At 49.8% G+C, this 12420-nt stretch overlaps 2 protein-coding genes across 2 annotated transcripts in view; one reads left to right on the forward strand and one right to left on the reverse strand.

The window, feature by feature from the left end:
* LOC142297008 (cytochrome P450 2C23-like) overlaps window positions 1-5130 on the reverse strand; it is a 79508-nt gene extending 74378 nt beyond the window's left edge. The window contains exon 1 of the mRNA XM_075341216.1: window positions 5048-5130. The gene's annotated coding sequence lies outside the window, so the exon portion shown is untranslated. The remainder of the gene's footprint in view (window positions 1-5047) is intronic.
* The window catches only part of LOC142297006 (cytochrome P450 2K4-like), a 272736-nt gene that overhangs the window by 228 nt on the left and 260088 nt on the right, over window positions 1-12420 (forward strand). The window lies entirely within an intron of this gene.

The raw sequence follows: 12420 nt of genomic DNA on the forward strand, positions 1-12420 counted from the left end.
GATAGAGGACATTATTTTTAATTATGGAATATCTGCCCCATCAGGTGAAGCTGCTTAATAATGTAAGAAAGAAGACTGGGAAAATCATTAATTCTATTATTAAACTTGTTTTATGGGAAACAGAAGAAAAAAAATCCAGGAATAAATAACACCAAATCTAAGGTGGGAAATTGGTCTAAGAAAATAGAAGGGTTATGTGTCTGCTTCTTTAGTGGTCTAGGGTAGGAGATGATTTGTACCAAACTTCCCTGATGATCTAGAGAAGTGATGGTCTACGGTGTCGGAAGGGTATTATTGAGTCTATGGTAGTGTAGCACCCAGGGGGCAGGGGGATTCAGGCACGGGGGTGTCTTGTACCTGAGTTACTCGTCACCAAGCTGGTGTGATGATCTGGGATGTAACGGTTGCCTGCCCGGCTTTGTGCCTTGAGGTGTACACCAATAAGAAGGGAAGATAATGGGGGTAGTAGTAGGATGAATGTCGTGTCGCCACCTGCGGTATGTGGCCAGGGATTTAGCCGCCGCTGCTGTCACTGTCCTCCGGGGCGGATGATAGTAGCAGCTAGAGACGGTATCGCTCTCCACAGGTAGAGTGGGCCCCGGGGAGGAGGATGAGGGAAGTAGTGATGGTGTTTGGCGCTGAGGCGCGGGGCGGCAGTGCCGGTAATCAAGAGACAGAGTCTATGGCTGCAGTTCCAGGACTCCTTATTCACTCTTTGTGCTGTGCTTCACTCCTGGTTAGTACTTGTCACCCACTGTGATGGCCTCCGCCAACCCCGATAAGTTAGGAGAAATCACCGGTGTTGGAATGAAGAAGAAAGTCCTTTGTCAGAGTGCTCCTTGTAGCTGTGAGGCACCTGGGCTGAGCGGTAGCACCCCCAACCCAGGCCCCATGAAGAGAGAAGACGGTGATGGTGTCCCAGAACTGGTGTGCCGAGTAGACTGCCTAGTGATTGTGTGAATTTGCTCCTATTTCTACCCCAAGTGGCAGCTGCCCCCCAGGTGGTTATCCTAGTGACCGGGGAATTCCCATGCTTCATGATCGCCAACCCCCTGCCTACCCTATCACAGCTTCCCAGAGAGATGCTCCTAAGCTTTATGTAAGGTGTGAATGTGGAACAGCGGTGATTAACCACCTCTTTACCTCAAAGTGAATACTGTAACTAAATGAGCTGCAATACTCTGTGGCGACTGAAGCCTCAGGGGCACCACAGTAGAGAAAGAGGTATTGCTATTTTTCCTAAAAATCAAAAGCTGTGAGAGGGGAAAGTACAGATCCTGGTCTATAGGAGTGGAAGAAAGAATATCTACTGTTTTTGAATGTTCTGGGGACTAACAGAGTTATTGTAGCAATATTGGTCTGATATTAAGTGAAGTGTCTGTTTTTATTTTTTTATTACCACAAAGGACTGCTGAAGAAAATTTTATATTGTGTTCCCTGCAGCATGTTTTTAAAAATATATTCCACATTTTCTTTTTTTATGGGGGTGGGACTAATAACAACAATTTGGATTGACAGCCGCATTTTTATTTCTTACCTGCTATTTTAATATTTAATTATTCAATTACTAATATTTAATTATTTAATTGTTAATTTTTTATTTATTTTAAATATTGTGCCCCCCCATAAGATCATAAAAGACCCATTTTTGTTGGCATGGGGATGGAATTTTTATTTCAGTATTTAAATATCCTTATTTTCTTTATCTTGCTCCCTTGTAACTGGGACTAGTATATTAGCCCTAGTTACAGGAAACTGCACCCTGTTGGCTGTAGATCAGCGCTGTCTTGGTTCTCATATGAGCCAGAAATTCCTATCCTCACATGACCACCATGTATGGAACAGAAAGGGTCCACAGTAGTGATGGGTGAGCATTAAAATGCTAATTACTTGATTCGAGCTGGTGAGATACTTGGACAACCTCAACACGAGTAGGGAGCTTTATGTAAAGTCAATGATTGGTTTGTTCGGCTCTCTGCCCACATGCAGCCTGCCATGAACAGAGCATTTTCGGGTGTTGGAGGGTGGGGATATATTTTTGGGTTATACTACATCTGAGAACATTATTTTAACACCGGGAGAGCCATTCAGAGACGGTGAATGGCTCTCCTTTGGGTGCCATCACACATCATGCAATGAAGCATGACTGTGCATTGTTGTTTCACAGATGAAACTTGCAAGTACCGGTGATACTCGGCCAAGCACTAAAAGTACCCGGGCACAATGATGCTCTCTCGAGTAATGATCACTACCGAGCATGCGCACTTATCACTATTCGTCAGCAGTTCCTATTATTATGTAAACCGTGCATATTTATCACTGTATACACAGCAATGAAGAAGGCATAGACAGTAATAAACTGTCTCTGTCTTCGATATAGAGATTCTCACTGACAAATGAAGGTATGCTACTATGCATTGAAATCTTAGAGTGTCACTGCAGACTAAAGCAGGCTTTACATGCTACGATATATCTTACGATATGTCGTCGGGGTCACGTAGTAAGTGACGCACATCTAGCATCGTTTGACATATCGTAGCGTGTGACAGCTACGAGCGAGTGTGAACGAGCAAAAATACTCACCTTATCGGTGCTCGTTGACACGTCGCTCATTTTCTAAATATCGAACGTCCTTCTGCGTGCCGGTTGTTCATTGTTCCCGAGGCAGCACACATCGCTCCGTGTGACACCACGGGAATGATGAACTGCAGCTTACCTGCGTCCGCCGGCATTTCGGAAGGAAGGAGGTGGGCGGGATGTTACGTCCCGCTCATCTCCGCCCCTCCGCTTCAATTGGCCGGCCGCTGTGTGACGTCGCTGTGACGCCGAACGTCCCTACCCCTTCAGGAAGAGGATGTTCGCCGCCCACATCGAGGTCGTTCGGCAGGTAAGTACGTGTGACGGGGGTTACTGACTTTGTGCGACACGGGAAACAAATTTCCCGTGCCGCACAAACGATGGGGGCGGGTGCGATCGCACACGCGATCGCACATGAAATCGACGTGTGTAAAGCAGCCTTAAGAGCCATACTGCTCAAAAGTCTCTGGGGTGATCTGGAAGTAGTTAAAATGTGCCTCCAAAAGTGTCTCAAGTTTGTGGCAAAGCAAAGATACATTTGGGCCATGCCAATTTACTCTATGCCATTCCCTCTTTCAAGTGTGGCTATGACATAGTGGGACAAGGCATAAAAAGATTCTTAATTTATTGTTTGATTTTTAAGTAATCTTTTATGTTGTCTTTTGTGGCCAGGTGGACTTTTAGGAAATGCTTATAACCTGCTATTATATTATTATTATTATATGCTATTATTTGGTTATTATTATATGCTACGATATGCTTCACGACCCATGACGTAACGTTACAGCCTAAATCATGAATGGGTAATCACTGCCGGCTGCTGGGGTGAGCTGGCGTTGATCCCTGCACATGTCTGCTGATTTGAACAGCAGACATGTGCAGCTAACAGGCGCCGGTGGATGCACCCACGCCCCTTAGATTGTGTTGTCAAAATGTGACAGCGTGATTTAAATGCCCGCAGCAAGGAAATCATCTTTCCCCGATACCATTGGAGGCTCTGTGATGCGATCACAGGGAGCTGATGATTGCCATGGTATCAACGGGTCTTGTGATGATCATTCTCTACCATGATGTAGTTAGAGCCAACACAGCAGCAGCTCTAACAGAACACTGCATTTCTGCTGATTAGAGCTGTGCAGCTCTGATCAACAGAAATGAACCAGTGATCAGACTGCTGATCCTAACAGTTCCCTAGGGGGACCTAGTAAAATAAAAGAAAGTAAAAACAAAATTCATAAAAAACCTAAAAGATCAAATCACCCCCCCATTTGCACCATTGAAAATTCAATCAATATCTCCACATTCAGAAATGCTTGATCTATCAAAAAATAAAATCAATTAACCTGATTAGTAAGCGGCGTAGCGGCAAAAACATTCCAAATGGCAAAATTACATTTTTTGGTTGTTGCAAATTTTCTGCAAAAAACAATAACAGGCGATCAAAACGTAGCATATCTTCAAAAATGGTATCATTAAAAAATGTCAGCTTGAGACTAAAAAAAAAAAAGCCTCACATCCTCATATCCTAAAAAATGAGGACGCTATGGGTCGCGGAAAATGGCGCAAAAAGTGTGCCACTTTTTTTGGACAAACTTCTAAACATTTTTAACCCCTTAGATAAAAGTAAACATATACATGTTTGGTATCTGCAAACTCATACCAACTTGAGGCATCACACTGACACATCAGTTTTACTATATATTGAACGCGGTGAATAAAATACCACAAAAACAATTGTGCTATTACACTTTTTTTGCAATGTTTCCGCACTTGTAATTCCTTTGCTATTTTCCAGTACACTATATGGTAAAATTCATGGTTTAATTTACAAGTACAACTCATTCTGCAAAAAACAAGCCCTCATATGGCAAGATTGATGGAAAAATAAAAACGTTACGACTGTCCGAAGAAAGGGAGCAAAAAACGAAAAATGAAAAATTGCACGGGGGTTAAGGAGCTAAAAAGTTGCACAAAATTTAAAAATTTGGTGAAAACCTAAAAATGCTGTGTTCTGTTGCCTTATTTGCACCTTCACTTTCAGTAAGCTGTCAAATTTTGTATTACATTTCCTTTGTGGAATGCAAAATAAGTCAGTTTTTGAAAGATTTCAAAAAGTCTCAAATGATGAATTAGTGGAAATATCAGGATAATAAAAATCTTATTGTCGAGCAAAACTGAAAAATGAGAGAAACTGAAAAAAAAAATACTTTAAGAATGGCATAAAAGCCAAAGTGAATATCCTGTCTAAAAAAAGTCTAAAAAAACTAATATATTTCCATGGCAATAGAATGCAAACAACCTCAAACTTTGCACCCTACGTATCTCTTCTGCAGTATTATACAGTAACCTCATACAGTCCATTTTATGGGAAACATTCACATTGCACTTTAAGCATTTGTTTTTATATTGGTTGTCATTTTTGAATCATTTAATGAGCTATTTTATAGATTTTGGTAGCACTCGATCTTACCGTACAGTGCGGTGGATGCGGCCGGGTCACTGCTTTCTTCTGGATCTTAGTAATACACTCCGCACTGAGACAGTAATAAATAACCTCAAACTCAGAGAGAATATATAAACCTTGTACTGACCTCACCGTGTGAAATCTGATTCATCTGCATCTATAAACATTACACAACAGCTTCACATAACAATAACCATAAAGATGAGGTTCTCCGAGCAACCACTGACCCGTTATTAGGTCATTTCTTCACAGCAGACAACTTTAAACTGGTTAAATTAGTGATAGACAAACTTATTAGATTCATGGATAACTTGAGTTAAAAAGTAACTGTAGTTTAACTTTAGTTTAACTTTAGTTTATATTATTTATGACTCTAGATTTGGCCAATATTGTACATACAATTCACATAAATATAAATAAATTGTAACTGTATTATACTCCAGAGCTGCACTCACTATTCTGCTGGTGCAGTCACTGTGTACATACATTAAATTACTTATCCTGTACTGATCCTGAGTTACCTCATGTATTATACTCCAGAGCTGCACTCACTATTCTGCTGGTGCAGTCACTGTGTACATATATTACATTACTGACCCTGTACTGCTCCTGAGTTACCTCCTGTATTATACTCCAGAGCTGCACTCACTATTCTGTTGGGGCAGTCACTGTGTACATGTGACACCCTGGACACCCCAAGGGTCACAGATCATTACACGCACCACATACACCCCCACCCCAGTAAGGTACCACCAGTCAACCAAAAGACCTGATTGCCTCCTTCAGAGTCAGACAGGCACACCAGGTGGGCGGAGTCAGGTGGATAGACACGCCCTCCAAGGAGTCTGCTGGCCTGAGGCAAGGAAACACAAGCAGATATAGATAGAGATTGAGTTAGGAGAGAGGAGTGAGAGGAGTACAGTTCTGCTTGGGGCCTGTGTTGGAGCCTAGGACCCCAGATCACTCAGGCAGGCAGACGGTAGTGGCCGCCTGCAGGAGACCAGGAATACGACCGGTGGAACCGTAAGGGACCGGGACAGTGTAGTGGCCCACCGGAACCAAACCGGGGAGCCAACTGGATACCGGCGCACCAGGCAGGGAACTCAAACCCCGAACTAGGCTATAAGCCACCACCATAGTCAAATCAACTGATTGCGGTCTTGACCTCAGGGGTTCATTCCCACCTAAGTCCCGATTGAAGGCAACAGCCCAACCCGTCCGGATAGGAGCCACCGCCAGAGGCCAGATATCCAAGGGGCCAGCATCTGTGGACAAACAGGCTCCTACGACACATATACGTCGGGGAGCGGGTTACCGGTGCCCAGGCACAGTAGCCAAGATCACATACAGGTGCAGGAGAAAGGCGGACATTACCAGCCTATCTGGAGAAACTGCAGCCGGCTGCGGGCCCCGTCCATCACCGCGTTTAGTTTACCAGCACCTCCAGCGTCTTGTATCAGAGTGAGTACACCAGCGCCCTCGGGCACCGCTCCGCGCTGCACCGCCAACTTGCGCCCTGCACCCCGGCCCCTCGCCAACCGGGCCCCGGGACCAACATCCCCTACCCACGGAGGGGTCAACACCTAGCTTCGCCCCTACACCGCTCCTGGGAGTCCCCGTACCTTCACCGCAGAGGTGGTGTCCACCATCACCACAACCCGTGGGTGGCGTCACGAACTTCACAACACAACTACCCCACCACCCCCTGCGTGCACCGCCACTACACCCTTACAGAGCGACGTGACCCCCGGGTCCAGAAGCGCTCGAGCCACCGACACACGAGCCCTGACCCGAGCGGCTCAGCGGTCGCAGCCGAGGCCGCGGGGCGGTACATACATACATTACATTACTGATCCTGAGTTACCTCCTGTATTATACTTCAGAGCTGCACTCACTATTCTGTTGGGGCAGTCACTGTGTACATACATTACTTTTCATGAGTTACATCATGAATTATTAAATTAGACTAAATATAGTGACATACATAAATATTGACTCAGCGATTCTGCAGAAATAACGGCTCCCGCTCCTTTGGGAAGGATTTCTATAAGATTTTGGAGGCATCTGTCTCAGTTTTTGCAACTTCATCCAGAAGAACATTTGTGAGAGGACACTGATTTTGGTGCAAGGTCCTGGATCACTATCTCCATTCTTGTCCATTCTATAGGTGTTGGATGGGGTTGCAGCCAGAGCTCTGTGCGTCCAGTTGTGTTCTTCCACCATGAGGTTGAATATTTTTTGCCCTTCATTATGCAGGCTGCTCGAAAGGGTGCTTTACACATAGAAAGCCATGGAACCCATAGGGTGGAGGGGCGACATGACTAGAGGGAAGGGAAGGAGTGATGGGGTTAATGGAAACAGGAATGGTTTGTTTATAAGGCAGAATAAAGGGATTGGTGCGGTAGGAGGAGTTCCCTGGAGGAAGAGGTGGGACAGTTGAGGGGTGTAAGTAAAGGACTTTGACTTACCCCCTCTCTCTTGACTTCCGGATATGGAACGATCCGGACGTGCGACAGGATGGCTGCTACCCGAGACCAGCGGATTCATCATGGCAGTGCACGGGCCCCTGGCAGCGCGGTCCCACGTCTTGGCTGCTGGGGGTTAACCCGTTGGCACTTTTCCCTCGCTCCCCTGTCAGCTGCGGGCGGCGTCCCCCCTCCCTCATATTTCAGGTACTTGCCGTGTGCGGGGGGAGCGAGGAGGAGATGCGAGAGCCCCTTCGGGGACCCTCCGCGGTAGGACGTGGGCAGGGCAGTACTCAGCTGCTGCTCCGGCCGCGGGAGGAATCTCCGTCCGGGCCGCGGCAGCCGGGAGGGGGGCGTGGCTTGTCTGCGGCCTACTTCCGGTCCGAGCCGCGGCCTGGATTGCTGGATGCGGCGGCTCCCGGACGGGGAGAGCGCCCGGCGGTGACAGAGGCCAGCTTTACCCCTCGCGGAAGGCGGAGGGGGCTGCGGAGCTGCAGCCAGTGGTGGGTCCGGCACCAGGGCAGGCGGGCCTGGGGCTACGGGTGCCCAGGAGGCGTCGGTGAGTGGGGGTGACGGCAGGGGCCCTGCAGTTCCTGCTTGGTCACCCAGATCAGGTTGCAGCTCCCGGCCGCGGCGGTCTCCCCCAGGAGGGGGAGGGCCCAGCGGACAGAGCCTTTCATGGGGCCCAGGAGGGCTGGATGCGGCGGCTCCTGGCCAGGAGAGCGCCGGCGAGGACGGAGGCCAGCGTTACCCCCCCCTTCCCCGCGGGTGGAGGGGGGGGGCCGGGGGGCTGCAGCCAGCAAGGGGTCCGGCACCAGGGCAGGCGAGCATGGTGCGACGGATGCCCGGGAGGCGTCGGTACGTGGGGGTGACGGCGGGGGCCCTGCGGTCCCCGCCTGGTCACCCAGAGCAGGCGTGCAGCTCCCGGCAGCGGCGGTCTCCCCCAGGGGGGGAGGGCCCGGCGGACGGATGCCTTCTGGGCCCAGGAGGGCAGGAGGCTGGCGGCTCTGGATGGGAGTCTGCTGGCAGCGGGTCGGGCCACAGGTACCCCCTGTCCTTGCAGGTAGCAAGGGGGGGTCAGGCCAGAAGATAAGGCCTGCGGTGGCAGCCCGTGGGACGGGACGGTTTCCGGGGTTGTCGCCGCGGGACAGAAGATGGAGCTTGGAGGATGGTGCCCACGCGGCGTACCAGGAGGACGGCCGTGGTGGTGGCAGCGCTTCGGCGGCGTCTGCGTTACATGAGCCAGAGGCGGTCGGCTCCAGCGAGGAGGAAGCAGCGACGGATGAATCAGACGTCCGGATGGCGTGATTTTTTATTCCAGGATACGCCGGGTCGCGGTCGGGTGAGACGGCCGTGGATTTGGCAGGGTTGGGGGGGGGCGGCTGCGGACACGGCAGCGCCGAGTGGGTTTGTGTTTTGACCAGGTATGGGGTTTAATGCAGTGGTGTATACGGTTGTGGAGAGTGCGCATGCACCGCCGGCGGCATGGACGGGATCGGTGGTTAGTAGGCGCAGGTGCGGCAGGCAGAGTGAGGGCGCATGAGGCGGCAGGGGAGCATTTTCGGGCAGAGGCGGCAAGTGCTGTGACAGAGTGAGTGGTGATGAACGAAGAGGGGGATGAGGTGGTGCGTCTGGCTGACAGTGGCCAAGTGTGAGAGGTATGGGTGCTCCAAAGGCCCGCTGGGGGGGGCTCACTTGCTGGAGGATGTGAGGGATAAGATTTGAATAGGGAACGTGTAGCAATAGTTTCGCTGCCCCCCCCGGGAACAGTTTCACCTGGATTAGGTTAAGCCAAGTGATTCCAGGAAGGATAAGTAGAGGGAGGGGTGCGCCGGTGGAGGCTCACCCTCGTACATTTGCAACGGGGCTGCGGGCATTTGCGTTTTTTGGCAAGGGTATTGGGGGAAGGAATTGGATAATTGGTTCGGCATGGTTCAGTTATATGGATCCATTTGGGGTGGCTTGTTAGGTCATATGGCGGTTTAGTCTGGCTTCAGTATGCCGAGTAATTTCAGCAAGGGAAGGCATTGCGTGCCAGTATGCGGTAGGATCATACGGGCACATCCTTATGGCTGCAGTGAATGACGGCTCCTAGTCAGCCCCCCCCCCCCCTTTTGGGGGGGTAGATGGCTGTTCGGGGCCTGGAACCCCGGCGACACGGACGATGAGGGTTGGGGGGAATAGAATGATGGGTGGTGCAGATTTGGCGCGGAAGGTTGTCTTAAGCATAAGTGTTGAGTTGTGGTAAGGAACATAGTAATTCTGCGTCTTTCTATTTATATTGGTGGATCTTTGCTTCCTTATTGGAAGTTTGTGCTGGGCTATGGGACACCTGGCGGTTGTCAGTGGAAAGAGGGGTCAGGAAGTGGCTTTGGGCTGGATGGGTGGGCCATTCGGGGCCCTCCTTGTCACGATTGGGTTTCTCTGTTGGGGGTAGTGCCGGAAATGAGCCGTATATAGATGTATATATTTCGGCTTGTTCAAAACGTATCTTATCTGGAGGAGTCATCGGTGTATGCCTGCTTGGCTCCAGAATTATCGGCGGTTTATTATGTGTCGTTTGACAGAGGGTGGGATTTGGTAAAGGTGGTGAGCCGTGGAGCATTGATGGCAAAGGCGGATTTGGAGGCGGCATTTAGGTTGTTACTGGTCCACCCTGCTAGCTAGCAGTTCTGGTGCTGCGGTGGGGAGGGGAGTTATTATTATGTTGATCGGTGGGTGCTAATGGGTTTTTGTCCCATTTATGTTCCTTTGGAGGCGGTTATTTCTTGGTGGAGTGGTTTGTGCGTGGTGTGTCCCAGCTTACACCTCTTATTCATTATAGGTTGATTTTCTTTACATCGGGTTGGCGGGTTGATGATTCGTTGAGGTTGATGGTTTTATTGCAGATGGTGGTGGATACTCTTTTGGGCCTGTTGGCGCAGGCGAAGACTGAGGGTCCAACGCCAGTGATACGGTTTGTGGGGGATAAAGTTTGATGTTATGGTCAGAGGGGTAGGATTCGTGGGTAATGGTGTGATCCTATGGGCTGCGATAGAGGCAGTTAGGTCAGCTAAGACGGTGCGGTTTCAGGCAGTGCAGTCTTTGCAGGGGCGGTCAAACAACGGGTGCAGAGTTACGCCGCTGGGGTGCGTGTCTGCTGGACGGCTGGTGATGGCTGCGCCAAGGGTGCAGCCATCGGATCATTTGTGTGTGGTCACGAGGGAGACCAATGATGATCTGATGGTGTGGGAGGTTTTTCTTACGGCGATTTAGTGGCCGCGGATTGTGGCTGGGTAAGGTGGTACCTGATGGAACGTAGCTGCGGTACTCGGAGGCAGCGGGTCCAGTTGTTTTCTGGTTGGGCATTGTGGGGTAGCGCTTCCAATGGGTGGTAGTGGTCGGGTTGTGGAGGTTAGCAGTTTTTTCCAAGAGGAAGGTGTGCTGTCATCCTGACTATCAGTTGGTGGAGAATTCGATTCATAGTTGGTTTGCTAATCCTGGTGCCAAGGGTGGCGTACTTGCGACAGTTGGTTTCTCAATTGTATGCGTTTTAAAAAAAAAAAATAAAAAATAAAAAAAAAAAAATAAAAAAAAAAAAAAAATGTTCTGCGTGGCGCAACCATTACTGGGGTTCGCCAAGGGAATAGCAGCTGCTTTGTTTCCTTCCAGTTCTGCAGGTCTCGGGAGTTGAGGCCGGGTAGCAGACGAGGTGGGCACGGTGTGTCCGGAGGGCTTGTGGAGTCTGGTGTGGCTGTGTTGGGGAGCGGCTCGGTGCCCAGTGACTGAGGTTATTTGGGGCTGATATTCAGAAGTATGGGTGGCGCGGATAACGTTGTTTGGGACAATGTGTGAGGAAGGCCCGGTGGAGTATTTGGTGGTGGCATTGGCAGTGGTGAGTAACGGTTTCAGGCTGCTAGGCCGGCGTCAGCAGTGGAGCAGAGGGTGGCGGCTGTGGCTGTCTTGTTAAGGATTAGATGTGGAGAGATGTTTTCACAGGATTTTAGGGCGCGGCAGGCCTTGAAGGGTTTGGTCGTAAGGGTGTGAGGGAGCGGGATACAAGGGTCCGTCTCCATTGTTTTGTGGCAGCGTTTGGTGAGTGGTTTGTGGCGGCTATGTTCATCAGAGCACGAGCGGGTTTTGTTTCCCTTGTCCAAAACGGTTTGTGTTAGCCTTTTGGGGGGCTTTGAGATTGTGGGGTTGGTCAGCCCATCTACGGTGAAGAGCGGAGGTTGGATGTTGGAGGATGTGTCCGAGGTGGTGCAGTGGGTTGAGCGCCGGCTTTGTCGCTCACCGAATCAGATTAGACGGGTGGTGAAGGTTGGTGTTGTTATACGTGGTCCCGGGTGCTGAATTATGTTGTGAGGGCGCCCAGGCTCATTATTGTGTCGCGTTTGTTAAGGTACCATTTTGTGGCAGTGCTGCAGACTTGATTGCAGGTGGCGGGGGTGGGCGCCCGGAATACTACGGGTCGTATTCCTTCTGGATTGGGCTGCCACGGAGGCCCCTCGGTGGGCTCAGAAAAGGGGTTGTGAGAAGTATTGGGAGGTGGGAGTCCTCTTGTTTTCGGTGTTACGTTTGGCCTCAGTTGTTATCGGGTTAAGGCATTTGAGTCTTTTGGGAGTGGAATGGGTTGGCGTAACAGGTTGGTGTTATCTGTGGGTTTATAACCTCTGGGTTTTTGTGGTGAGGGTGTGCCTCATTTGGATGTTTGGGCATTCGTTGGTTCTCGGGGCCTCGACGGTCTGAGGCTCGCCCGAACTTTGCCAGTTGGGTCTGGACGGGTCGATGGTACTGGTCCAGTAAGTGGGAGGCAGCGATTTGGTATCTTTCTATTTCTGAATGTTTTAAAAAAAAAAAAAATTGTGGGTTGTTGCATTGTGGAAGACATACCCGGGCTTAATCGTGGGGTAGTTTTGATAGTGTGACCAGGTT

Source organism: Anomaloglossus baeobatrachus, chromosome 3 (assembly GCF_048569485.1).
Source record: "Anomaloglossus baeobatrachus isolate aAnoBae1 chromosome 3, aAnoBae1.hap1, whole genome shotgun sequence".
Taxonomy (NCBI): Eukaryota; Metazoa; Chordata; class Amphibia; order Anura; family Aromobatidae; genus Anomaloglossus; species Anomaloglossus baeobatrachus.